This window comes from Schistocerca gregaria, chromosome 4 (assembly GCF_023897955.1).
Source record: "Schistocerca gregaria isolate iqSchGreg1 chromosome 4, iqSchGreg1.2, whole genome shotgun sequence".
NCBI lineage: Eukaryota > Metazoa > Arthropoda > Insecta > Orthoptera > Acrididae > Schistocerca > Schistocerca gregaria.
The window spans coordinates 459,342,446-459,368,876 of NC_064923.1; the positions used below are offsets into that span (position 1 = coordinate 459,342,446).

General features: G+C 39.7%; 1 protein-coding gene across 3 annotated transcripts in view; it reads left to right on the forward strand.

Annotated features, from left to right (window-relative positions):
* The first annotated feature begins 8,814 nt into the window (after positions 1 to 8,814).
* The window catches only part of LOC126266612 (WD repeat-containing protein 37), a 110,713-nt gene continuing 93,096 nt past the window's right edge, over positions 8,815 to 26,431 (forward strand). For 2 of the 3 annotated variants that reach the window (XM_049970955.1, XM_049970954.1), the window contains exon 1: positions 8,815 to 9,123. The gene's annotated coding sequence lies outside the window, so the exon portion shown is untranslated. Of the gene's footprint in view, positions 9,124 to 24,760; positions 24,971 to 26,431 lie in introns of all 3 variants that reach the window. The other variant, XM_049970953.1, reaches the window with a different exon arrangement.

A 26,431-nucleotide genomic window follows, 5' to 3' on the forward strand; every position in this document is an offset into this window, starting at 1 on the left:
ATATAAACAGCTGTACATCTGACTGCACAAAACTATTTTGAAACTAATGTCTGGTGCAAATTCCCACAATGGATCGAGTTCATTATATTTAATATATGCATTTCTAAAATTTTCGAAAATATCTGCTAATATTAAAAAGTAAGATATATTATATAATCTTGTGCATTCATCTAAAATTTTAATGCTAAATTTTTTTTCAAACTGTTTTTCCGCAATTATTTTATTGATATAAAATATTTTCTTTGTTAAGTCTCGAAAAAAACATTAGGTAATTCTGCTTCTTGTAATTTTCCTTTAGAATCCATATATTTGTAAGGACAAACTCATGTTATAATTATTAAATCCAATTGTTCACCTTTAAAATATTTCGCTATTTCTCTAAATTGTTCTTCCTTAAAATTAGAAAATAATTTATCAGCACCTGAAGCCATAAATCTAAACATATCTAAAATTTTGATGTTAATCCACCTCCAATATATTTACTAAACGAAATATATTTTTGTTCCTTATTTGGAATAGCATCAGAGTCTTTATTATCTATTGCTAGTTCTTTGATAAGCAAATGAACATTGTAATTTTTTGAATCAAGAATATAAACTGGAATAAAAGAAGTACTTTTATAATTAAGTTTATAATCTTCATGAACAGCTCCTCGATATTTTCCCTTAAATGATAATTATCTCTTACTTTATTTATTCCATTTTTAAATTTTTTCTAAACATAGAAGAAGCTTTTGCACTTTTAAAATTCAATTTTTCCTCTTTAGACTTTATCACTGGAACATTTCGTCCATATATTTTATTAATTTCTCTAGATTTTTGTTTCTACATTTGAATGACTTTTTTGCTGAATATTTGCCAGTAAACATAACAAGTCATTTATAATTACCATTAGAGTACTTAACATAGTAACTGCATGAAATCGATAAATATTTTTTATATTTATTAATACACGTTTTTTCATGATTTGGTTGACAATAGTTTTCAAAAGACATTCAAAATCGGCACAAGTTACAAGAGGTACCCTTAATAAATTATTATAATTTTCAAATTCAATTTTTTCACATTTAAAGTGCATATCTATTTTTACTTCTTTCTACAATTACATGGATACTCTGCAAATCACATTTAAGTGTCTGGAAGAGGATTGATCGAACTGACTTCAGAATTCTCTATTATTCCAATATCGTATAATGCACAGAATAAACGAACACCTATATATTTCCATGCAAGCTCTGATTTCGCTTATTTATCATGGTGATCGCTTCTTTCTATGTAGGTCGGTGTCAACAAAATATTTTCACATTTGGAGGAATAAGTTGGTGATTGGATTTTTGTGACAATGTTCCGCTGCAACAAAAAAACCTTTGTTTTAATGACGTATACCCCAAATCCTGTATCATTTCAGTGACTCTTTCCGTATTTCATGATAGTACAAGATGTGGTGTCCTTCTTTAAACTTTTTCGATGTACTCCAACAATCCTATCTGACAAAGATTCCACACCACGTAGCAGTATTCTAAAAGTGGATGAACAAGAACATTGTGGGCAATATTCTTAATAGATTTGTTACATTTTCTAAATGTCCTGCCAGTGAAACACAATCTTTGGTTAGGCTTCCCCATGACATTTTCTGTGTGTTCCATCCAGTTTAAGTTGTTCGTAATTGTAATTCTTGTGTATTTAGTTAAATTTATGGCCTTTATATTTGAATGATTTATCGTGTAATCGAAGTTTAACGGATTCCTTTCAGCACTGATGTGGATGACCTCACACTTTTCGTTATTTAGGGCCAATTGCCAATTTTCGCACTATACAGATAATTTTTCTAAATGATTTTGGAATTTGTCTTGACCTTTTGATGACTTTAGTAGTAATAAACGACAGTGTCATCTGCAAACAACATAAGATAGCTACTTGGATTGTGTTTGACTGTGTCCCAGTAGATCATTTCCTTCAATGTAATTCATAGTGTTCCAACACAGTATATGTTTCAAAATCCTGCTACATATCGACATACTTTGCAATCGTTCTCATGATTGTCTAATTTTTCTTGTGAATAAAAATATCTTAAACATCGATGACAAGTATAAATCTGATGACTATTTTTAATTGATTTTAAACTGATTAATCTAGATAGATTTATCCAACAATAAGAATCTTAACATTTTTCTTGTTTTTGTATCATAAAGAGGATATATGATGAATCTTTCTTCTTCATAATTGTTTTCATAAGCATAAACGTTAATGCAAGCGTTAATATTTCATTTCTTTTCAAATTTTAAAATATCTGCTAATTGAATGTAAATTTTAATTTTCTCTTTTTCGAAAATTACATCTGATTCTTTTCCAATATTATCATATTTATTAACTCTTTTTACATGATCATTTGCTGAACATAAATCTGATTGAATAAAGAAAATATTTTAAATCATTACATAAAATAAAGACCAACCAGAATTTTTCCTTTGCATGTCTTCCGTTTCAATTAATAGTTTAATCCTTGATTTTTGATAATGATCTAAAACAATTTTTGCTAGTAAACCTTGATTAGTTGTTTTAAAATTCAAATGTTGTATTTAATATTATCTTTTAAAATTGCAATAAAATTTCATGATAACTTTAATCACTCTCCTTATATTAAAATATTCTTTAATTTGGTGATTTTGTTTAGGAAATGCTTGTGTTTCACAACAATGTTATTATCATTGATTCATAAGTTGTTATTATGACTTAAAAGAAGAAGTTTTTGTATAAATTTAAATAACTCATCATATAGATAACTGAAACCTGGAAAATTTTTCTCAATTTTTTTTATTCTTTGATGTTTATCTACTATAAGCTTTTGAAAATTATTCTCATTATCATTATTGTTAATTTTGTTCGCAGATCCAATCACAAGATGGATCAATTGTTGTTATTAAGATTAGAATAATTTTTTAAATATTTCAGTTTACAGTTTTTATGACTACTATTTAAAGATTTTTTGCTCTTGATTATTAATTTTTTACTTGTTATTATTTATTTTATTTTCAGATATTTTGATGAGTGCGATTAATTATCTTCTATAAACTTTAAAACTTTTTTAATTTTTTCACTTTAGAGATTTTATGAAGATATTTTAAAGACCTTTTATTCAGTTCATTATCCATATTGTTGTTCTTATATGGTCGATAGGATTTAGAAGAATGTTAGTTGATTCTTGTTTATTAAGTTTAATAATTGTTTAAGCTTTTTCATTTACAAATTGATCATAGTTCTTTTATAGTTTTATATGTTAATTCTCTCAACTTCGTTTGTTTCTTATTAAAATAATCATTTTCAACAGATCTTGTCTGTTTATGTTTGAATAATAATTTTCTTTAGAATATTTTTCTAAATTATTGTAACTTACATCTTGTTTTTCTTTACAATAATATTCTAAGTTTTGAAATAGTTTTGCTTTGGAACACATTATGGTTTGTTTTCATTTATGTAGAAAATTTTAGTTTAAAAAATTGAAACCCTTGTGGTTGAAATGTGTCTTTGAGTTTTTTGATTTATATTACATTGATGGTATAGATAGATAAGATTCGACAGAGCTTGTTTAAAAAGAGTTAAATTCGTTAGATTTAAATTTTTAAATAAATGAAAAATTGGTTCTTATATGTAGATAAACGAAATCTCAGAGACAAATATGACTTTATACACTCCTGGAAATTGAAATAAGAACACCGTGAATTCATTGTCCGAGGAAGGGGAAACTTTATTGACACATTCCTGGGGTCAGATACATTACATGATCACACTGACAGAACCACAGGCACATAGACACAGGCAACAGAGCATGCACAATGTCAGCACTAGTACAGTGTATGTCCACCTTTCGCAGCAATGCAGGCTGCTATTCTCCCATGGAGACGATCGTAGAGATGCTGGATGTAGTCCTGTGGAACGGCTTGCCATGCCATTTCCACCTGGCGCCTCAGTTGGACCAGCGTTCGTGCTGGACGTGCAGACCGCGTGTGACGACGCTTCATCCAGTCCCAAACATGCTCAATGGGGGACAGATCCGGAGATCTTGCTGGCCAGGGTAGTTGACTTACACCTTCTAGAGCACGTTGGGTGGCACGGGATACATGCGGACGTGCATTGTCCTGTTGGAACAGCAAGTTCCCTTGCCGGTCTAGGAATGGTAGAACGATGGGTTCGATGACGGTTTGGATGTACCGTGCACTATTCAGTGTCCCCTCGACGATCACCAGAGGTGTACGGCCAGTGTAGGAGATCGCTCCCCACACCATGATGCCGGGTGTTGGCCCTGTGTGCCTCGGTCGTATGCAGTCCTGATTGTGGCGCTCACCTGCACGGCGCCAAACACGCATACGACCATCATTGGCACCAAGGCAGAAGCGACTCTCATCGCTGAAGACGACACGTCTCCATTCGTCCCTCCATTCACGCCTGTCGCGACACCACTGGAGGCGGGCTGCACGATGTTGGGGCGTGATGGAAGACGGCCTAACGGTGTGCGAGACCGTAGCCCAGCTTCATGGAGACGGTTGCGAATGGTCCTCGCCGATACCCAGGAGCAACAGTGTCCCTAATTTGCTGGGAAGTGGCGGTGCGGCCCCCTACGGCACTGCGTAGGATCCTACGGTCTTGGCGTACATCCGTGCGTCGCTGTGGTCCGGTCCCAGGTCGACGGGCACCTTCCGCCGACCACTGGCGACAACATCGATGTACTGAGGAGACCTCACGCCCCACGTGTTGAGCAATTCGGCGGTACGTCCACCCGGCCTCCCGCATGCCCACTATACGCCCTCGCTCAAAGTCTGTCAACTGCACATACGGTTCACGTCCACGCTGTCGCGGCATGCTACCAGTGTTAAAGACTGCGATGGAGCTCCGTATGCCACGCAAACTGGCTGACACTGACGGCGGCGGTGCACAAATGCTGCGCAGCTAGCGCCATTCGACGGCCAACACCGCGGTTCCTGGTGTGTCCGCTGCGCCGTGCGTGTGATCATTGCTTGTACAGCCCTCTCGCAGTGTCCGGAGCAAGTGTGGTGGGTCTGACACACCGGTGTCAATGTGTTCTTTTTTCCATTTCCAGGAGTGTACTTCCCATCGCAGTCTTATCGCACTCACTGGTATGGGCAGTGTATAACAAGATATGCAGCCTACTGTGCCTACCAGCGAGCTGTTATATGTCATTCCAAACAGTGCTTTCATTATAGCTATAAAGGATTTTCGGTATTAGAATAAAAAATTTTTACATACAAATGAAATAACTCATGAACATTATTATTCCAAATTACGGTACTCTTTTCTGTTTTATAGCATGTAATTTAGCCTCATTGAAATGTTATTACACTGATTTACATTCAGTTTCTTAAGTTTCTTAACTGCATAAAGACGAATGTCTATACAATCTTCCTATCATGTTTTTTCTTAGATATGATAAGACACTTTTATTAGTATGTGCAGTAGTTCTGTTCTTTTACACAGAGGTACCATTTATCATTTAGTTTATGTCTTTCAGGCTGTATTATTTTTTAACGAGTTTAATTATATTGAGAATTAAAAACTTACATTATGTACATTCGTTTTACACACTGACTGTAGCAAATCATATATTATATCAAGTATTTAGACTAATGGACAAAAATTAAATAACACTGTACTATAGAATTTCATTAGTCCATATTTAGTACAGAATATGTCAATATTCCTATCTATCAGCTGAGTTCTATAGGTTTGATGCATTGCTGTTTCACCGATAGCGAGGCGTGAAGAGGATTAGGTTTTCTTATGCGTGGCGGCAGAGAGCGAGAAAACGAAGTCGGTGTTGCCAAACTGTGTTGCTGTGGACAACAAACATGCTCATTTGCCTTCGGTATATCGTATTATACCTTAAAATCTATGATGGAATATTACATTTTAAGTCCAATTTCAGTCATTCACGTACATGAGGGAAATCTTACTATTGAGTCATGAGATTGTGCCCACTGCTCCTTAGCATTTGTCTGTGTTACGTCGGCGGGAGAGAACAGCTGGTACAGCTTTGTGAAGATGTCAAAAGCAATTTTTCTCAAAACAACGATTTTATAATCACAAGATCATTGAAAATAGTTGCAATAATTGCCATTGATTGCGATTTGGACAGTATTATAATTAAAAATGTAATACATAACAAAATAAACTCCAAACTCAAACCGAAATCATTATATTTGTTTGACATCTGCTTCTATTCCATATATTTTTTTAAATGTGCATAATGGACATATGCAGGTATGTTTCACTGGTGTTAACAGTGTAAACAATCATGCATAAAAAAGAATTACTGCTATCAAACATCAGTGCAAATGCTATAGTAAAAACTCTCAGTATGTTATCATATTTTGCAATCTCAACAGGCACTATTAGTTTAAACTAACTCGTTCGACATTAGAGTGGATAACACATTTATGATCCATTGAACAAGCTAACAATTAACCATCTTCTGTGAATAATCGAACGGAATGCTGACCGATAACGTCGAAAACCACCGATATCTCTGACCTTTTCATTTTAAGTGATTGTCCAGTTTGTGCCATGAAAATGATAGGGATCTACGTGTCGAAATACTGGAGCTGTTGGCGAATTAACCCAGCCACATTCTCGCAAGTAATATAACAGGCTGGGAAATGCTTAACTTCTCTTTGGGCAATGAGTTGAAAATTATGGTCTGAATACGTCGCAGGCTACATATTGCTAAGCAATAAAAGCTAGGCAGTTCTCACATACAGTGTGTGCAATTCATATATGTCGACAAAAACGTTTTTAAGCCATGAGTCTTTAAAAGCAAGAAAGATCATTACTTTATTTCGAAGTCTACATCTTAATACCATCTACTATATGCGTTCATGTCGGAAACATCTGATTGTAAATTTAGGATGGCACATCGAAGGTTTTTAACTATCTTCTTCTACTTTTCCAATATTGTTACCGTTATCTACTTAATTGCACTGATAAATCCCGGTTTGTCATAGAGCCCTGAACGCTAGCTTGCGTCGTTTACAGGTGTTCCGATCGACCCGATCGTAATCTATCGATGCCTCGGAGGAAGCCTAAGATATCTTTGAAAAGAGCGCAGCCACGGTACTTCTCGTGAAATATATTCGAATAAAGGCACATACCGCGTGACTGCAGAAATTTAAAGGAATCACATTTCATTAGTTAGTGGAACCATTCAAGCAAAATTTTCTTCCGTATGCTTGAATCATGGCTGCACTGTCTAGTTTTATTATTTCTTGTGTTTCTCATTACCTACCAAACAGCAAACGACCCAACATCCGAGCTACACTGTATCAATGGTCTCTACTCTACACAACAGATGGCAACGTGCCCGCGGTGATTGCTGGTACAGCATCTCATGCAGTAAAGTAATCTCGCCGATAATTATTCATTGTTCACATTTCCTCCCTCTTTAAAATAGATTCTGGCTAAAACAGCCGAGACAGTGGTCACAAGCACATGAGTTTTGTGTGTATGACGGTATGAATGTGTGTATGCTTCCTTTCCAAAGATGTCTTTGTCCGAAAACGTATGTGAGCACTTCTCTCGTCAGGCTTGCCTGCTGCTGCTCGGCATATGAGTAGTACATCCATCCGCTTCATAGATTAGTTATTTCCTAACGAAGATTGTTGTAAATAAGCCACTGCATTTCAACATGAACAATGATCTACGTAATTACAATAACAGAAGAAAAAATGACGTTCTTCACGACACAGTAAGGTTGTCTGTAGCACAAATAGGGGCTTAGAATGCTGCTACTAAAAGTTTTGATCACTTACTCAGCAATACAGCATGCCTAACAGGTAGAAAAGTAAATTTTGAAACTGGAATGAAAACGTTTCTCTCTGAAATCACCTAATGTTCCGCAGACAAATATCTATTACTGTAATGCATAATTGATTTTCACATCAATTACTTCTCTTTTTGGTTATTCGAAACAGATCAACAACAAATAAGTTACATTGACGAAGCCAAAAGTGTCATATTATTGGAGCAAATACGCATTCAAGAAAACAAAAGTTCTTAATCGCCTTCCTAACACTATGTTGTCCATGTAAGCAAATAATTTTTATTATTTAAAACAGTTTCCAGAATGAGAGTTTCACTCTGCAGCGGAGTGTAAGCTGATATGAAACTTCCTGGCAGATTAAAACTATGTGCCCGACCGAGACTCGAACTCGAGACCTTTGCCTTTCGCGGGCAAGTGCTCTACCATCTGAGCTACCGAAGCACGACTCACGCCTGGTACTCACAGCTTTACTTCTGCTAGTATCTCGTCTCCTACCTCTCTTTCAGGAGTGCTAGTTCTGCAAGGTTCGCAGAAGAGCTTCTCTAAAGTTTGGAAGGTAGGAGACGAGATACTGGCAGAAGTAAAGCTGTGAGTACCGGGCGTGAGTCGTGCTTCGGTAGCTCAGATTGTAGAGCACTTGCCCGCGAAAGGCAAAGGTCCCGAGTTCGAGTCTCGGTCGGGCACACAGTTTTAATCTGCAAGGAAGTTTCATTTAAAACAGTAGTTGAGTGCACGCGACAGATGTAATGGACACTAAAGATAGCGGCAGGTCCCGCCCAGCCTGGTTTCAAAAGAATTTATAGCGTAAATCTTTTGTGCCATGTCTTTTTTTTTTTCCTCCTTGGCAGTATCTCTCATGATGTATATACAAATAAAGACACGTGCTTTCGTGACCTACTGTTGACATCCATTGGTAATCGATCTTGATCTCTTTCAGCAAGATGTTCTGAAGTCGAATTATTTATGTGCCTTCATACGTTTTTACACGTCCCATAGTAACTCGGGTTTGAGGAACAACGCTGTGCTTAAAACCAGTCACTCAATTTGAAAAATATCCTAACCAGTTACCATAAACAATGCCCAATTGTTGAGCTACTCTTTCGATATTTTTCAGGGTATCGATACTAATCTTACCTTTCTCCTTCCAGAATTTATGTGGTTTCTCTGCCTCATCTTTTGACATTCGCATATCTTGTGTTGTGTAGCAGATGAATCGTCATTGATTGTGCGTGATGGTTGACAGCGTAGTGTTGCGTGTGTGGTATGTGTAATACTGGAGAACTGTGTGGGTAATCGGTATGTATGACAGCCGGTACTCGGTTACGTTAATTTTACAGTTTAATTTGTATTTTTCTTGTGTTTACCAAACGCTTATTACGTTATATTTTTGTTTCATGCAAAACTTCTGAACTGTACGAATCAGGTTCGCCTGTATTGCTATGCGAACTTGTAGTGTCGTTTCACTATACTTTGATCCGTAAGTCTCAAGAGGACTATTGTCAGTCGGATGATGTGTTGGGCTTCTTCATTGAAATGTGGAGACGTTAAGATTTTTTTCAGTTTTCTGTGGGATGTGTTTTCAACATGCGAAACAATTCGGAACCAAATGTATTATAACTAATATCGAGTATTCGGATAGTTAAATTGTGTTCGAAAATGTAGCTCGACAACCACATCAAAATGCGTACGCCAGGCGTCCTCATCAAACTGCTCATTTGGGATTTGCCAGCTTATAGTTAAATAAGATTGAATTTGAAGGTATACATGCAATACGCGATACATACATTGCAACATCACAAGCAAACGTATTTGTGGTTTTAAATGAACTTTTGCTCCTTTGGTGTCAATTGGAGGGAAACATAATTTCACTATGCATGTTACGTTTGGCTTGGGGGAGACAAGCGATTTTATTTTGAAATCATGCCATAAACCAAAAGCAATTTTAACCTCTGGCATATGAGCAACTGTGTGTGGTCTTACATTCAAGGAACGTGTGGTATGGAGGAATAAGCGTCGAAAAAATTAAATAAGTAACTTTACTTTGAAATTGAAGGCAGTATGTTCGAAAGTGCACATATTAGAAATCAAAATATACCACTGGATAAGATTCTGTATCTATTGTTCCATCCCGTGCACAGTAAAATGCTTGGATCCTCCTTGGCACATTCCTGCCCGTAAGCTCTTGTGTTGCCATCTGAGAGATGTTTGCTGTAGGGTTGTACATTAGGAAGAAATTTTTTTGTGAGGTTTTCCTGCATGTAGTTGATTGATAGAGACAAAACTGATAGTCGTGAAGATGGTTAAGTGCTACCTAGGATGGCATGCCAACAACTGCCCCCAAAAGGCTGTGTGCAATTCTGTTTTATTCTCCTCAGTGTATATATGACTTGTAATTCTTAGGTAGGCCTAATAACCATACAGTTGGAGCGACCACAATAAGATAGACCTTTAATGTTATGATATCCCCATGATGTGAAGAAACCTTCCATGCTAAAATATTTGTTGCTGTAAACTGATAATGTGGGCATGTGTGGTGTAAGCTTGGCATGAACTTTTGAGATGTGTTCAGGGCTGGGACCCAGACCCTATGCTTTTTAAGCAATGCTCTTACTGACTGAGCTACCCATGCTCTACTCACAGCCTGTCCTCATTGCTTAAATTCTGCTGGTACCGCTACTACTTTAAAGTCGATGTTTATCACGGAGAAATTTATATCAAAGTTTTCCTATATTGTTTACCCTTAATTACCCATCCCAAACATAATTTTCTTTCCCCTTTTCTCTCCTTACAGCAATATGTCATTTATCACTCCTCCACCTATTTACAGCAATTCAGAAAAGCATTCTTATCCCTATTTACAACCCAGTCCTATTTCCTATTCTTGAAATGCTATGTAATGCATTAATCCCCTCTCCATAACAATATAGTAATAATAAAATTCCTTACCTTCTCAAATTATATAGTGCCAGAAAAACAATTCTCATCTTCAAAATTGAAGCCTGTGCTGTTGAACAACTGGTAGAGCACTCCAAATACCACTTCCAAAAGTTACCTAATCCTCATCTCCTCTTGGAGAAGCATTGCTTATGAAGACCTCTCCAGCCTTCACTGCGTTCTCCCATCAATTCCTTACAGCATTGAGACCTTGTCATGTTCAGATGTTCCATTTGCCACAGCACCCAAAACCCCCAACACCCCACAGAATCCAGAACAGTGTCGTCAATGTATCCACCGAGGACATGTAGAGAGCAAGATCAGATTATGGTCTGTGTTGAAACTGTGGTTGTCTGCACTCTCCATAATGTCGCAATGAATCACAACGATTAAAGAAGCTATGCTGTAGTGATCCTGTCCCAAGAGTCCATCGTAACGTACAGTCTCTACTCAAATCACGGGGCCAGTCACAAAATCTCTCTCAAATTCTTTTTATGCCATCTCCCTGCACTCTGACATCCCCCTTGCCCATGGTCTTGCATCTCCCAGTGTTCTTTTTGACTTCAAACTAATTTATTTCTGAAATGTCTCACAAAATTCTTACCCACAACAATTCCTCTTTTGAGGGGAAGATATTCAGACTAATGTGTGGCATGGATACCCACATAGCACCCTCATATTTTAACCTCTCATGGGCTTTCTAGAAGAAACCTTCCTGCCCCCCCCCCCCCTCCTCCCCCATGATCCTTAAACCCCTTGTTTGGTTCAGGTGCATTTGTGATACTTATGATCTTGACCCAGAGGCAAGTCACTTGAAATTTACTCCTCCACACTCTCAATACTTTCTCATCTATCAGTCTGTTTCACCTGGTCTTTTTCAGCCCAACGTGCCATGTTTCTCGATCCCCCATGGGGCCAAACATTCTTTTATGAAGTTGTGTGTGTGGAATATAGGTAACCAAGCTATTGTGGCTATTTCCTATCTTATACTCCCATCTCCAACTGTTACTTCTTTCTTTTTCATAGTGGAACCCAATGATATTGATTTGAGTACTTACTAAGGTTCTGATTTCTTTTGTTGACGTTTACATTCATTTCCTGTATATCACTTTTCGGCTGAAGTAATTTTGATCCCCTTAGGTTTGTGTCCGCCATTTTGAAAATTTTTTCTGTAGTGTGGATGGACTAGGGCAGCATAGCAGCTACTGCATACAGTGTTGATGACCCTCTGTGTTCAATAACTGTGTAAACTAATATCTACACTCCAAAGCCAACACAGTAGACAATCCTGATCTGCTAGCTCTCCACCTATGACGATTTTCCTGGGGCGTCAGGACTTCCGGCAATGACTGTTGTATTAAACGACCTTTGCTGCGGCTAGGCGGCACCTGTGGGATGAGCCCTTGATCGGAGTAGATGGCATCAGAGCAGACATTTCACGTGTGAAATGTATGAAATTGAACCAACACAAAGTGCTGTTTAGATTCGTCGATTTCAACAGGTGGTTCTAGATAATTATAATCCTACCATTTTTCCTACTTCTTAGGAAGAGGGACAGGCCAGACGGTTGCGAGTGAGGAAATTTATTCAATACTTGTTGTGCACTACTTCTGCAATGACAGAACTTTTTTGTGGAACACACTGAAGACAAATTTGAACTAACATTGGGAAAAATGCTCAATGGGTCATTATTGATTAAGGCCTCCTGTACTGCACTGTCTCAAACTCTTCATGCATGTGGATGGCTGGTTATAGGCCAGTGACTATTGTCCCACATAAAACTTGGAATATAGTTGAAGGAGCTACCTTTCACAGACTTTAGGCTGCAGACAGACAAGGAGCTACAAGCTAATCTTGAATGATGAGGTGTCATTTTGCCTGAAGTCTACAAAAAAAAGTCCCAAGAGGGAACTGAATGGAGACAGATGCTTTGGTCTTAGCCTTTGAATGGAATGCCCTCCCAGAAAATATTAAAGTTATGGTGTACATGTGTGATGTGATGTGAAGGTGTCCATGAGGTGTTTGTTGCATGGCAGACCAAAGATACGGAAACTCTGGGTGATCTGTCCATGAATTTTGTCCTTGCAAATAACCATGTTTGTGTGTTGAGCCATCCCCTTGCCTACAGCAGATAAGTCCTCACAAGACTCTCGGCCACTAAAAGTTGTGAAAGACAAAAAGGAGGATGATTGGAGAAAGTTAATCATGTGACCTTGAAGATGCCAGACACTTCCCATGCCATCATATTGTGAGGCAATGTTTACTGATGTTTTCCTGTTTGCATGTGTCATACAGTGGTTCTAGGAAGTGACAGATCCTCATGGCCCCTTAGTGTCTAACCAGGACTCCATCAATGTGATGATCCAATGGAACTGTAATTGAAAATACTGTCACCTGCTGGAAGAACAACTACTAATTTCTTCTTATTCTACAATATGTGCCCTCCTCCAAGAAACTCACTTTACTGGTGACCATTCCCTAATGATTCATGGTTACCGTGCATTCTCTTGAAATTATTGTGGCCTCAGCAGGGTGACCAGAGGGATGTCTCTTTTGGTTTTCACAGATGTCATCAGCGAAAGGATTACCTTCGTGCCACGTTGGAAGCAGCAGTGGTGTGAGTATGGACAACCCCAGTGATCACCAAGTGTAACATTTATTTATCTACAGGCAGGGAAGACTGCCTCAATTGAACAGTTCTCCCTTCCTTTTCTGATATTTGGTGAGATTTAGAAGCACACAATTCACCAGCTTCTTTTCGATCTTGATTTGTGCTTTCTCAGTGAAAGTACTCCTACCCACTTCAGTGCTACTTATGGCACCTTTTCAGCTATTGACCTGAAGGTCTTTTCCCTAAATCTTGTAGTGTCACTACATTGATCTTGCCATGTTAATCTTTGTGGCAGTGACCACTTTCCGGTGATCCTGTTACTTCCTTGTCACTGACAGACAGACCCGTTACCATTATGGATTCTTGAAGAGGCATCTGGCAATAACGTGCCACTCCTTACATGTTCACCCCTCTCTCCAGCAGACTCCATCGATGAGGTTGTCAGACACAACCTCAACACAATCACCTGTGCCACTGTAACAGCTTTTTGTGTTCCTACAGGCACACTCTGCAGCTGTTCAGTTGCATGGTGGACCGAAGACAGTTCAACATCATTCAGTTCATAATCAGATGATCCAACATCTGATTATTACTCAAAGGCTACATTTGATCCTGGTCTTCAGACCTATTTGGCTCGATGATGTCTGCCCATCCCAGGTGAAATAATGTCATTGTCCCAGTTCTTAAGCCAGACATAAATGCATCTTTGAACAGCAGCTACAGATGGATTAACCTCACCATTGTGCTTCCCTCAGGCTCAGCATTCATTTGCTGAGAACGAGCTTGCTGACCCCAGCATTTCTGAGCTGGGCACTGGTCAGTGCTGCCAGCCCTCTGTCACTGTAAGCTCTGGGCATGCTTCAGTGACCACTGTGCAGTGCAGTGGTCAAATGCTGTGTGTTGTGGAGAATGGGGGTCTTGGCTTCACAGCCTGGACTGTGAGGAAGGTACACACATCTATAATAAAAAAAACCTCAACGTGTGCTAAGTGCTGTGAATGGCTGTTGACGTAAAACAGGCAACCTCTGGGCACCTGCCGCCCCCCAATTGTATAAGGCTTTGCTCGGACATGGAGGGCTCTGCCTGGGTCGATGGTTGTTTCTCTCACATCTCGTGTGATCTCTATGGAACAGTCTTGTCAGACTATTACTCGTGACGGGACGGGTGTACCATCAGGTAGTACCTACAATCACTTATCAGAGAGAGCTTGGTTGGTCTGTGCTCCCTAAAAGAAGTCTCAGAATCATAGTAACAGGACTTTAGGTCTTCCCTTTCTATATTTACAAAGCAATTTGAAGGTATTGCCGGGTCTCTAAAAAGTGTCATATGACTTCTTAATGGAACACTTCTAGTTGAAACTGCTAATTCAAACTAAATATCTAAGCTTCTGGGATGTAAGGCCTTAGATGAATACCCAGTTGAGGCTGAGTTGCATAATAACCTTAACTTTAGTAAGGGTGTGGTCACCTGCTCAGATATAATGGAGGTGGACCCTGCGGGGTTACGTGAAGAATGGAAAAATATGGGGGTCGTGGAAGTGCAGAACTCTATGAGGAGCGTCAATGGTAAATTGGGAAAATCGGCAACATTTATTCTAACATTTAGTACTCGAAATTACCTGAACATATCCTTGCACGCTATATCCATCTGAAGGTTCGCTCGTTTGTTCCTAACCTCATGCGATGCTACAAATGTCACAGATTTGGCCATACCATAGGATGTAATTGGAGGGCTACATGTGGCGATTGTGGAGGCTCAGCTCATGAATTAGGTGATTCTTGTACACTTCCTCCGAAATGTGTAAACTGCTCCTGGGATCACCCAGTGTGGAGCAGAAAGTGTGAGGTTTACAACAATGAAAGGAAAGTTCCGGAGTTGAAAGTCAAGAGATGCATACCCTATGGCGAAGCTAAAAAAGCTTTCAAAGCTATGCAACCTCCAGTTTTTGCTACGTCTTTTGCATCAGCCCTTAAGATGCCAATTGCCAAGTGTGATGCCTCCACACAAACTCTGACCACAGATTCAAGTACGAGCACATGCACTTGTTGGTGTATCTGTGGGGGAAATGCTCCACATGAAACTGAAGTCATTCGGAAGCCATCAGCAATGGGCTTACCACCTATGCCACATACCACTACCCATGATCAGAAGCCAACTAAGCTGTATGTGCAACCCAAGCAGCCACTCCTCCCGTCAGTAAAGAAAAACATACTTCGGAAAATAGTTCAAAGTCCAAGAAAGGGGTAGTTAAATCTTTGGGTCGGCAAGCTCTCTCCCTCTCTGATAGGTACTATGCTTTAGAGGATATGGACTTCCAATTGGAGGAACCAGAGAACCAGCAACCAGCTAATGTTCCCCCTGGCCTCCCAGAAAAATAACCTTCTCTGAGGGAGAAAGAAAAGAACAGCTGTCACTAAACAATAGGTTGCACAAGGACTTGTGTTCTGCAGCAGAATTTAAAGGATATCATTCATATTTGGAAGAATTACAGCTCCTGTTCCAGGAGAAACCGTTCTGCATCTGCTTATAAGAAACACTGTTTGCAAAATACACTGAAGCGGCAAAGACACTGGTATAGACTTGCGTATTCAAAGTCACCAACACACTTGCATTACAGGGTTACCACCCATACAGGAAGGACACTACTACTGGATGCAGGGCTGTTTTTATTGAAGACAGACACCACTCCTCTCCTGTCCCTCTTACCATGACCATGCAATCAGTTGCTGTGAAAGTTCTCAAACCCTTTAATATCGCAGTGTGATTGTTGTACCTTCCACCTAATGGTGCTTTGGATGCAGACACACTGCCAGAATCCTTCCGGGTACTCCCACGCACATGCCTCCTTGTGGGAGACTTCAATGCACACAGTGTACTGTGGTGCTCGGCTACTACATGCTCCAGAGGTCGGACGATCAAGCAACTCATCCATTCTGCGAATATCTGCCTTCTGAATGTGGGTCAGATGACATGCTTTTCCACAGCTACAGGGTCTTTTTCAGCCATTGACCTTTGTTTTTGTTCACCAGCTATTGCAGACTCAGTTCGATGAGAAGTGGCTACAAATTTAAATTTTGCTGACCACTTCCCAGTGTGGAATCGTCTGCCGAATAGGACTGCGGCTGATGGGAGATAACACAGATTGTTGATACAAAGGGCAAATTGGTTGCAGTACAGTTGACAAGCTATTTTTGAACAAAAGGATTATGTATAGGAGATGGAGGCCCATATCACTTGGGAGCAGCAGAGTCCATCCCCCGGTCTAGTAATAACCACGTCAGGTGACAGCCTGTACCTTGGTGGAATGATGACTGTCGATCGGAAATCAGAGCCAGATGAACAGCTCTGTAGAACTTCAAACATTGTCCAGCTATAGAAAATCTTCATGCCTTCAGATCTGCAAGAGCACATGTGTGGCAAGTGTTAAAAGAACGGAAGAGGGCTTCCGAGAGGGAATTCACAACTTCCATTAATCGGTCCACTTCTACTGTACAAGTTCGGGGCTCAATAAGACAAATTTCTGGCAAGGGCAGTACAAATTCCCTTACGGCCTTGTCAGGTAATGGGGTCTTGGTGGACACGCCACAAGATGTGGCTCAGGTTTTAGCTGAACACTTTTGTACTGACAGTGTGCCATCCAGACAAGCTCCTGCTTTTCATGTGTTCCGTGGGACTGCAGAGATGAGAAGCTCAATTTCTTCTTGCGTAATGAGGAAGTCTTAAACATTCCATTCTCCATGTGGAAACTGGAATAATGTGTGTCTGCAGCCAGAGACACTGCTCCCAGGCTTGATGAGATCCATTGTACCATGCTTCGTCATTTGTGCCCTGAAGTGAAAGGACAGCTCCCCTCTTGTTTCATCAGATCTGGTTTGTTTGACAATAGTCCACGACTTGGAAGGAGGCAATATTAGTTCCATTCTGGAAACCAAGCAAGGACCGTGGCACCTCTAATGTTACTGGAGTGTAGTCCTTAACAACGCTACCCATTTGTCTCCTCTTTTGTTCCTTTTCCCTACTTCAGTCCAACATTGTCTGATGCTCCTGCTGAAACTCTCAACAACCTATGATTCTTTCAGTTTCTTCAGGTCCAATTTCCTTGAGTTCCTACTTTTGTTTCATCCATTCAGTTTTAAAGTGCAGTTCATAACCAATAAATTATGGCCGTAGTCCGAACCTTTCCCTAGAAATAACAGTGATTAAATTACGCTGTTTGCAAAATACGCTGAAGCGCCAAAGACACTGGTATAGATTTGCGTATTCAAATACAGATATATGTAGACAGGCAGAATACGGCATTGTGGTCTGCAATGCCTGTGTAAGACATTAAGTGTCTCGCACAGTTAGACCGATTGCTGCTGCTGCAATGGCAGATTATGATTCAAGTGACTTTGAATGTGGTGTTATAATGAACGCATGAGCGATGGGACACAGCTTCTCCAATGTAGAGATGAAGTGGGGCTTTTCCCGTATGACCATTTCATGAGTGTGATGTGAATATCAGAAATCCAGTAAAACATCAAATCTTGGACATCGCTGCGGCTGAAAAAAGATTGTACAAGAACGGGACCAACGACAACTGAAGAGAATCGTTCAATGTGACAGAAGTGCAACCCATCTGTGTATTGCTGTGGATTTCAATGCTGGGCCATCAACAAGTCTCAGCGTGCAAACCATTCGAAGAATAATCATTGATATATGCTTTTGGAGCCGAAGTCCCTATCATGTACCCTTGATGACTGCATGACACAATGCTTTACACCTGGCCTGGGCCCATCAACACCAGCATTGGACTGTTGATGACTGGAAACATGTTGCCTGGTCGGTTGAGTCTGATTTCAAATTGTACTGAGCGGATGTGTATGGGTATGGAGACAACCTCATGTACCCTGCATGTCAGCAGGGGACCATTCAAGCTGGTGAAGGCTCTGTAATGGTGTGGGGCGTGTGCAGTTACAGTAATATGGGGCCCCTGATATGTCTAGATATGACACATATGTACATATGCATCCTGTCTGATCCCCTGAATCCATTCATGTCCATTGCATTCCAGGACTTCAATTCCAGCAGGACAATGCGACGCCCCACAGTCCAGAATTGCTACAGAGTGGCTCCAGGAACGCTCTTCAGAGTTAAACACTTCTGCTGGCCACCAAACTCCCCAGACTTGAACATTATTGAGCGTATCTGGGATGCCTTGCAGCATGTTGTTCAGAAGAGATCCCTGCCCCTTCGTCCTTGTACAGATTTATGGACAGTTTTGCAGGATTCATGGTGTCAATTTCCTCCAGCACTACTTCGGACATTAGTCAAGTCCACGCAGTTTCGTATTGCAGCACTTCTTTGTGCTTACAGGGACCCTTCATGATATTAGTGTATCACTTTCTTTGGCTCTTCAGTGTCTCTCTTGCTTTTCCAACTATTGAATTGCAGCAACGCACAACAATTAAACTTTGTCTTCTTTAACTGTCCAAATAATTTCCTTTATCTCATTGTTATTTGTTTCAGTCTCTCCATCTTTAGAGCTAGTTGGCATATAAACTTCTAGACTGTGGTGGGTGTTGGCTTCATGCCTATCTCGGTTATGATGATGTGTTCATTATGTTGTTAGTAGTAGCATACTCACTTTGTTATATTCTTACCTTCTGAATAGTTACTGCCAAAAGTTTCTAATGGAAGACTATTTTATATCAGCAATATTTTACCCAAGAGGACACTATCATCATTTAACCATACAGTAGAGCTGTCAGTCAGACATCCAAATTGTCACTCCTGTAACTCCGAAAAAGCTACAGCCCCAGTTCAGGAAGTGGATGTTTGTCTGACCTCTTCACAGAGCCCTATAGAGACCTATCTGTTGTGATTTTGTCTGCGGTATGGCTTTCTATATCATTAAGGCACGCAAGCCACCTTACATCAGAAATGTCCATGGTTCTTGGGGCATTATTTCATTAGAATCTAAGATTTATGAAATCATGTAGACTTTTCAAAAACTCGCAGTTTTTAGTTTTATGCATCATGCGACTCGCGCTGATTTTCTAATGTCATTCACTTGCCTTCCATCATGCCATTGTCTTGGCTTTCCCTATCTCTTGAAATCGCCCAAAGAACTTCCTTTGTCCCTATACTATCCATTTTGATGGCTAACTTTCCTGCTTATCTCCACTTAATTTTCATTGTAGCTGTAATTTCTTCTACTATAGACCATTTATTGATCTTCCATTACTCACTAAGAAACCCACAGATTTCGAAATTTTTGTACAGCTTCTTGGTGTAAAGTTCATGTATTATTGTTGTAAATCAGAACTGGTAATACACACTGGTTGTTAACTTTCAGTTTCAAACCAATCGGAAGCTATATTTTGTAAATCCTATTTAGTTTACCCAAAGCATTTGGTACTTATTTTTCTGTTAGTTTCATTTGCTATTCATTCAGTCATAGTATTCAGCACTTGTTATTGTTAATAATAATCTATTAGTAGCTGTTTCCCTTCTTTGGAAAATCAACAAGTAGATGCTGGGTTCGTAAAACAATATTCAGGGATTCTTCAAAGACAACGTAGTGAAAATGGATTGTGATTAAGCAAAACTGGTAACATTTTGATGTAAGGTTTATGGTGTGCATCCATTTTACTCTGAAAAAGCATAAACAATACCAGTTTTGCTCACCATAACATGTAACTGTTAAGAAAAGTTGAGGATTGGGTAGTAATAAGAAAGTGAGGAACTGGATGAAACTATTGCATGACTTACAATGTTTATTATTCAACAGCAAACTGAATATTAACTAGATCTCATCCTTCAGGCATTCTTAAACTGAATTTCAACAAATTACTTGTCTGTCATCTTCAGCAGTCTAGCACAGATAGCATTTGCTCGACGTGTTCCAAAAGACAGTTAGAAAAATTGTCAAAATATAGTGAAAGAGAAAATGACAACTTTGTTACAAACGTAAAAGCATTCAAAACCCTGTACTAGACTTTATAAGTAAGCAGTAATGACTGTATCAATGACTTACTATGTTTTTATTTAATAGGAAATAAGTGCACTTATTCCTTTGAATGTTTACTGTATAGAATACAGTTGGTTAAAAAACCGCAATATTAACTCTATTAAACTGAACTGTTTGTCAGATGCTTAACTTTGAGAAGAGGTTGGGATGGGGTGGTCTTGGGAGGATTTGGAACTAGTGATGCAAGAAAGCATTAAGTTGCTGAAATCTGTGGTTCAATTTTTTCACTTATTCTGAGTCACTTCTGAACTTCATGAACAAGACCACCTCTCCCAGCTACTAAGAGGAGCAAAATATAACATTAAGCCCGGGCTGTATGCATCATTTCTGCTGAGATGGGTAACAGTCTGCAGGTAACTGAACCCCATGCTCTTAACTGCTGCTTGGCTGTTCTGGTAAACATTTAAATGTCACTTCTAATGGAATGTGATTCTTTGAAAGTACAACTAAATCAGGAAAACTAATAAATTTTGAGTCACATTTGCTGGAGAGGAGCCAAAATGTTCGGTATATCCAGTAGACAAGCACATAAGTGGTGCATCGCTTCCTAAACCACGAGAGTCATACAATAATTAAAGAGACAAATTGGTCTGGAGAAAAAAGCATTTATTTTTACAAAACAATAATTTTTATCTTTTTAACATAATCCCCTTGAACATTTATGCACTTGTTCCAACAGGCTACAAGTTTTTTTATTCTTGCTTCAAAGAACTATTTATCTTTATGTTTGAATCAATTTCCCACAAACTTTTTCACATCCTTGTTGTCCTGGAACCTCTTCCCACATATTGCCTCCTTCAGTGCACCAAACAAATAGAAATCACTAGGTGCTAAATGAGGACTGTAAGGGGGATGAGGCAGTGCTTCCCAGCCCATTTTGTTGATGGTTTCACAGGTTAGTTGAGCAATGTGAGGACGTGCGTTGTCTTTGAGGAGGATCCCACCTCTCGTCAGAGATCCACGTTCTCTCTCTCTCTCTCTCTCTCTCTCTCTCTCTCTCTCTCTCTCTCATGGTTGGCTTCACCTTGTTTAAAAGCAAATCTGAGTAGCATTGGCTATTCATTGTGCACTGCTCTTCAAGATAATCACAAAAAACTGGACCTTCAGCATCCAAAAACACTGTCAACATGACTTTACCTGCTGATGCAAGAGTTTTGAATTTTTTTCTTGACAGATAATCTTGTGTGCTTCCACTCCATGATTTGTGTTTTTGGTTCTGGCTCATAATAGCTAACCCAAGTTTCATTACAAGTTAAAATTTTGTTGAGAAAGTGCTCACCTTCTCTTTTATAACATTCCTTTAGCTCTGTTCACACTCTCAATCTTGTTTCCTTGTGTAGTCGCGTCAACTCCTTTGGTACCCATCTCGCATATGTTTTGCGGTACTTCAGTTTGTTACAGATAATGTTGTAAATTATACCAGTACTAACTTGCACCTTAACTATCATTCCCTCAGTCACACAGCTATCGGCACGAATAATGTCATCAATTTGACTTTCAAGTGAGGGAGTTGAAACTGGAACTGGTCAGCCAGAACGGTGTTCGCCAGTCACTGAGGAGTTGTGACCTTTTTTGAAATGCTCTACGCACTTGGAAAAATTTGCATGATCCATACAATGTTCACCATAAACTTTAGAAATTCTGTAGTATATATTCACTGGTTTCTCACCTTCAGCAAGTAAAAAAACGAATAACAGAATATTGTTAGACTTATGTGGATGTTTCAATGACTTGCCATCTTGAAATGTATTTTTGAAGTTATAAACAAAACAATGTTGAAACATCAGTTGATCAGGGCTCATTTGAGAGATGCCAACTTTGTCATAAAAGTAGTAAACTTGCCCTACCAACAATTTTTTCCTCAGACAATTTGTCTCTCTAGTTATTGAATGACCCTCGTATTAGTGCTTTAGTACTTTGCTTGAGAAGAGAGTGATGGGATGGGGAACGTTAAAAAGGAAGGGCAGCTCATTCAGATATCAATACGAGAGGAACCTACCCAAACATATCTACATATGCATATGTACTCCGCAAGCCATGTTATGGTGTATTGTGGATGGTGCCACGTTCCACTACTGGTCATTTCCTTTCCTTTTCCACTCACAAATGCAGTGAGGGGAAACACAACTGTCTATATGTATCTGTATGAGCCCTAATTTCTCTTACCTTGTCTTCATGGTCTTTACATGAAATATATATTAGTGGCAGTCAGCAGTTCTGCAGTCAGTGACAAATGCCTGTTCTCTCAATTTTCTCAGCAGTGTTTTTTTCAAAAAGAGCATCATTTTCCCTCCAGGAAGTCCCATTTCAGCACACATAGCATTTCCACAACACTTTCTTGTTGATGAAACCTAATGGTAACAAATCTAGCAACGCACTGTATTGGTATCAATGTCTTCCTTTAATCCCATGTGATGGGGACCGCATTCACTCAAACAATGCTCAAGAATGGGTCACACAAGTGTTCTATAGGTGGTCTTCTTCGTAGATCAGCTACACTTTCCTAAAACACTCCTAATAAATCAAAGTCAATCATTGTTTCCCCTAGTATCATCCTCCTTTGCATTCTCCATTTCATAATGCTAGACAATGTTCTGCACAGGTATATAATCGACATGACTGTGTTGAGCAGCATACCATTAATATTGTACTTGAAGATCATAGGATTGTTTTTCCTACTCATCTGAGGATTCTTTCCTACTCATCAGAATCTCTGTCTGTATTTAGGGTGTTAGCCTTCCCAAGGAACGAACTAATAGTTCCAAAAGCTATGATTATGATATAACTTCTTTTTTTATATGTGCATCAGCAGTACTACACATTTTGCCTCCTGAAGGTAAGTAATGCACTGCAATTATGTCTTGTGATTTATTAGTTTCAGTGGCATATTTGACTTTTTGGTGAGGGTGAAGGTTGATGTAATACCTTGGGCTCTCTTGTCATTGACTCGTCTGTACAGAGTATGTAGAATTGCAATTTACATGACACTCGTAATAAAGTAAACAAGTGATAGGCTGAATAATTTCCTCTGATGAGCAAGCAGTGTCTGTGGAGATAGTATTAGATATATTTGATGGCTAAAGCACTGATATTTGTGACAAGTTGTGATCAAGTTCTTGTTTGGCCTTCCAGATTTAGATTTTCTGTGGTTTTCTGTAATTGACTTAAGCCAGTACAGATATGACTTCTTTGCTATCCCTCCAATTCCCCACTGTAATGGATAAAACAATACGAGAACTTGGAGCAGAAGTCGTAACCCAGGACTGCAAAGAGGGCACAACCAGTCAGCAGATGCTGGTCATTGATCTGTGTGATCAGCACCTATGTCATCATACCATGAGTGCTGAAATGAGGCCACAAGACACATACATCGGCCATAGGTGGCTATCGCTCATGCTTGATCAACACCCCTCAGTGGCAGCAAAGTTTCTGTGACAGCATTCCAGGTGTCAGTGCCCTGGGACCAGTCTTTGAGGAGCCACTCCATCTTGACTGACTTACGCATCATCGATGTGCTGTGCTGATTATGCCACACCCCAGCCTTTGCCCTTTTTTTGATATTTCCGAAGGCCCCAAAATGTCGCATCTTCCGCAACTGTCTGTGCTGGGGAGTTGTATTTAATCGTGGTCATACCACCTTGTCAGTGTGTTCGGATGGCTGGACAGTAAGCAACGTGCAGTCAGTGTTTGCTCCGCCATTATCGTAACTTTGCCACCATTGGGCTGTGAAAGAGGGACATGTCCTGTGCGTAGCCAAGGCAGCCAAAACTGCTCCAGCCATCACCTCTGTAGGATTTATCATCATCATCATCATCATCATCATCATCAGAGTCCAGTCAGCAGTTCAGAGTCAATTTCCGGGCATCACCGTGATCTCTTGCTATGCTGGCCAACGCCACCCACTGATGCTTGACTGATTGTACTAGCAGGATGCATTCTCGTGCCTGTCCACATCCACTTCTGACCAGTTTCATGGTGGAATCCAAGCTGTATAAAATAGTAAAGAAGCAATAGGGAAGTGTTGTATGCTCACACAGATCTGCCTCTGCTGCTGTTGACATTCCCCATCTTCAGCAGAGAACCCAACCCACATAACGAACTTGTGCTCTGTCACTAATGAGCTCACTGTAGCCAGAACCCCCAAACCTTAACTCCTCTTCCTGGTAAGTTTTCAGTTTAGTTCATTCAACACACTGGAATTTAGCATTATCCAGTGCTTGATGGGTTTCAACTCTACACAAATTGTGTTGTTGCTGTTGTTGTTGCTGCTGCTGCTGCTGTCTTCAAGCCAAAGACTGTTTTCATGCAGCTTTGCATACTATAGGAGCTGCATGTCCTAAGGGAAAATAATGTATATTTCTCTCCTTTGGTTTCAGTTGTGCTGCAGTATCAACACAGCAGGGCCATGATGACTAATCTTTAAAGGCCAGATTAATCATATACCTTGTTGCCCCTGGAACTACTGTAAATATTGACACCTGTTTTCAGGAAACACATTAGTTTGGCCTCTCCAGATATCCTTGATATCCTTCTAATGTACTTGCCACTACTGTTAAGTTAGCTGCGTAATTGAGGTGCAAGGAAGGGTGTGTGGTTTGTTAACGTTACATTAAATGAAATAAATAAATTTGTATATCAACAGAGATGAAAGAGAATCTTCATTTATAATGAACGAAATTGCAAATTAAAACTTCGTACGTAGGAATAAGCATTGTGTAAAAGTGGATGGTTTATAATGAAATATGGTATGGTCAGTGTACTAACATCAGTTTTACGAAATGTCACAACTATGTTTGCTCCATATCTAAGGCATTTTAGATTTCCACTTGTTAAGTCAGCTGAAGTTACCGATACTGGTTGTTGATTTTGTTGTGTTACATAATAACAATGTTGTGTGTGACTGAAGTCATACATGCACAAACAGAAAAAGACAGAACACTGACAGTATTTATTTTGCATCTGGATTAGTGTGTACCACCAAGTACTAGCTGTCTCTGGCACAGCCCTCGTAAACCCTGGTCACGTTAGTGAAAAGAAGCAGATCTAGATGGCTAAAGGGATGACTTGGGTGAATCTTACTGCATGGCTGGTGCCATTGGCCTGCAGTTGTATATTCACTGTAACTAAGTGAATGAATTTGAGTGAAATGGAACTGCATTGGTATGTTCTGTTTAAAGTAATAAACAGTGACTATTACTAATCTGTGGCATTGAATGTGCATAGCAAGATGCAGTCTTGGACAGTGACAAGGCTGCAGTGCCAGTTGGTCATGGACCTTATACAGAATGGACTGGGTGAGGTGGTGGTGGTCAGACCCTTTCCGGTATGACTAGGCCACACTCAGGTAAGCCTCCACTTTCAAAAAACGGCATTGTTACCAACTCTGCTAGGGTGAACAGCTGGAACTTGCTTGCTGGGGCATAGAAACTTCCATTTTGCTCCAAGGGTTCCCAACTCTTGCAGTCTCAACCGTTGGAACAGCAGGCCTGCTCTCAAAATGATGGCAGCCAAAATCCATTTCCAGATTTTGGTTTCTGGAATTATCATCATAAAGCTCCTTTTCTCATTGAAATTCCTATGAAAGTTTAATTTGTGGCAGTTACTTTTTTTAGGTTGTTGTTGTTGTTGTCTTCAGTCCTGAGACTGGTTTGATGCAGCTCTCCATGCTACTCTATCCTGTGCAAGCTGCTTCATCTCCCAGTACCTACTGCAACCTACATCCTTCTGAATCTGCTTAGTGTACTCATCTCTCGGTCCCTCTACGATTTTTACCCTCCACGCTGCCCTCCAATGCTAAATTTGTGATCCCTTGATGCCTCAAAACATGTCCTACCAACCGATCCCTTCTTTTAGTCAAGTTGTGCCACAAACTTCTCTTCTCCCCAATCCTATTCAATACCTCCTCATTAGTTACGTGCTCTATCCACCTTATCTTCAGTATTCTTCTGTAGCACCACATTTCGAAAGCTTCTATTCTCTTCTTGTCCAAACTAGTTATCGTCCATGTTTCACTTCCATACATGGCTACACTCTAAACAAATACTTTC